Here is a 3,406-nt window from a genome sequence, read left to right on the forward strand (position 1 = left end):
GGATTATGTTTATTCTTGATGATTTCCTTCCCTTTATCATTAGTTTTCTAATTAAGTGTTTGCTAATCTGTTCTGATAGCGAGTTGTAATTTTCTGATGTTGTCTGCCTATTATATCTCCTTCCTCAAGGCTTTGTAAGTGCTTTTTTTTTTTTCTAGATATGAGGGCCTTCTTGATCATTTCTTGTAGTGGAAGTCTTGTGGCCATGAACTCCTTCAGCTTTTGTTTATCTGGGAAAGTTTTTATTTCTCCATCATATCTGAAGGATATTTTCACTAGATAGAGTGTGCTTGGCTGAAAGTTTTTGTCTTTCAGAATTTTGAATGTATCATTCCACTCTCTCCTAACCTGTAGGAGTTCTGCTGAGAAATCTTAAAGTTTGATAGGGGTTCCTTTGTAGGTTTTCTTCTTCCTTGCTTCCCTTAGTATTTTTTCTTTGTCATTGACTTTTGCCTGTTTTACTAATATATGTCTTGGAGGAGGTCTTCTTACATTGATGTAACTAGGAGTTTTAATAGCTTCTTTTACTTGTAGTTCCAGCTCCTTCCCCAGGTTTCAGAAGTTCTCAGCTATTATTTCTTTGATCAAGCTCTCTGCTCCATTCTCTCTCTCTTCTCCCTCTTGAATACCCATAATTCTTATGTTGCATTTTCTACTTGAGTTGAATATTTCTCAGAGAATTTCTTCATTTCTTTTTAGTCTTCATTGTCTCTCCTACTGCATCTGAGGAATTTCTATATTTTTATCCTCTAAATTGCTAATTCTGTCCTCCATAATATCAGCTCTGTTGTTTAAAGACTCCAGGTTTCTCTTTATCTCGTTCATTGTGTTTTACATCTCCAACATTTCTGATGCTTTTTTCTTTAATGTTCCAATCTCGTTTGTGCAGAATTCTCTCTGTTCATTAATTTTATTCCTGATTTCATTGATCTGTTTTCTGAGTTCTCTTGTAACTAATTGAATCTTTTTATGATAGCTATTTTGAATTCTCTGTCATTTAGATTGTAAGTTTCTGTGTCTTCTGGATTGATTTCTGGGTGTTTGTCTTTTCCTTCTTGTCTGGATTATATATACCTCTACATAATATTTGATGGGGTGGATTTGTCCCTTTGCATATTGATAGTATCTGGTGGCTGATTTCACCTGCTGCCACTTGGGAGGGAGGAGCTGTGTTTTCTGAACCTGCTGTGATCCACATCAGCTGTGTCTATCTGATCCCGAGCCATTCCTTGGGATTGCAGTGGCCCTGTAGGCTCCTCCACCAAAGATAAGGTGATCACATGGGGGTTCAGGGCTGCCACCACCTGCTCCCACAGTACTGCCATGACGCACTCCCTCATTCTGGTCCACAGCAGTACTGTGGTTATTCACAGCAGCTGGAAGCTCATTCTCCTGGGTGTGTAGATCTACCACTGTCTCCTCCTTGGTCTCATGAGCCATTGTGCTTGGCTTCCTACTGGTTTTGAGCCTAAGCCACTTCCATGGTGGCACTGTGGGCTCTCTTGCTGGATGTGAAACCTATCACGTGGGGGATCAGGCCTGCCATCACCTGTTCCTACAGTCACACTGTGGTGCACTCCCACGCTTGGGGCCACAACAGTACTATGGGTGCTCCAGCAGGGGAAGAAGTTGTACACATGCAAAGGGCTGCTGGGTGGCCAGAGACTACTCACCTATCTCTGCGACCTTCCTGGTGGTAGTCCCTCAATCTTCAGATGTATAGCTGCATGGGTCTTTCAGACATCCTGTTGTACTGTTTCGGGAATTCTCCATTGATCAATGAATGTCCATTTAGTTTTGGTTCTAAGTGGGGGAGATAAAGGGAACAGCTCACTCCCCCATGTTGATGACATCACCTCTTCAAAACTTATTTACTTTTTCTCTGCCTCTCTTTGGAAGAGTGTTTGTGTGTGAGTGTGTGCTTGTGTGTATATGTGTATGTTGCAGGAAGTGATTACTTGGTACACTCATGTGTTACTTAACAATGGAGATGTGTTCTGTGAGATGCATTGTGAGTAGGCTGCATTCCTTTCTGAAGGTTCTAGGACAGGATCCACTATCTTCCTTTCTCTACTTTCTAAAGGCCATATTCCTTGGCTTGTGAATGCTTCCATCTTTAAAGCCAACCAAGTCAAGTCAAGTACTCCTCACATTGCATTACCCTGACCTCCTCTTCTGTCTACCTTTTCCACTTTTAAGGGCCCTTGTGATTACATTGGGCCCACCCAGATAATCCAGGATAATCTCCCTATTTAAAGCTCAGCTCATTAGCAACCTTAATTTCATCTGCAACCTTAGTTTCCTTTTCCTTTGCCATATAATGTAACATACTCACAGATTTTGGGGATTAAGATCTGAATATCCTGGTCGGGGGTTAATCTGCCTACTACAAGCCCTTCTTATTCAGTTATTGTATTTGTTGGCAGTCATCCTGAAATATCCAAATTCTGAATGCTGAAAGATTTTTAGAAAGCCATTTGGTAGTAAAATCTTATCTGACCTGAACTAATTTTGTGGTAAAATTTGATCTGAATTAATGTGAGGCCATACACAATTTTTTAAATTGCTTTTGCGGGAATATTCATACATTTTCTTACAGAAATACTAAAATGTTTGGGTATCAGATGCTTCCCATGGGAGAAATGATGTAATATACAATACATACACTGCACTATCAATCTAAAATCTAGAAATTCTAAATTCTGAAACCTATCTGTTCCCAATAAATCAAAATAAAAGAATGTGGTCTTGTATTATTATTCTTATCATAATAATTAGCATATAGTTATGTCACAATGAATCATTTTACTTACTAAGTCTTACTAGGTTCCATGCTCCAGAAGGAAAAGAGAGGAAATGAATGCCATCCTCCCATATATGATTACCAGGCATCCCAAATGTCTAGCTGGACATACTCAAAGCACAGGTTTATTGAAACTCTGTTTGAATAAATTTGTACATTCATTTGTCATGAATATCACAAAACACTCATTTATCCTGTGATGTTTCTATTCTATAGTGTACATGGGTCTCAACAAATGTTTTTGGACATAACACGTGTTTTTGTGATATCATAAACATACACACAGATGCCAAGGTCTTGAATATAAAATCACAGACACTTTGACTCAATAATTTCCGTTTTCTTTGGCCTGCATGTAGAAGTTCAAGAAATAGAGTCAATTTTAAATACTAAAATCCAAGATTAGGTAGAATTTGGAATAATTTTCTTACATACATTCATTCCCTTCCATTCCACAGATTCAGCCAACACTTACTTATAGCTTCTTACATGTCAGACACTATTGTAGATGCTGAAAATATAAAGGAGAATTAGATCTACTTGCAGTTTTATGGGGTATTCAATATACTGTAGTAAAGGAAATGATAAAGTGTTTCACATAGG

Source organism: Equus caballus, chromosome 12 (assembly GCF_041296265.1).
Source record: "Equus caballus isolate H_3958 breed thoroughbred chromosome 12, TB-T2T, whole genome shotgun sequence".
NCBI classification, from domain to species: domain Eukaryota; kingdom Metazoa; phylum Chordata; class Mammalia; order Perissodactyla; family Equidae; genus Equus; species Equus caballus.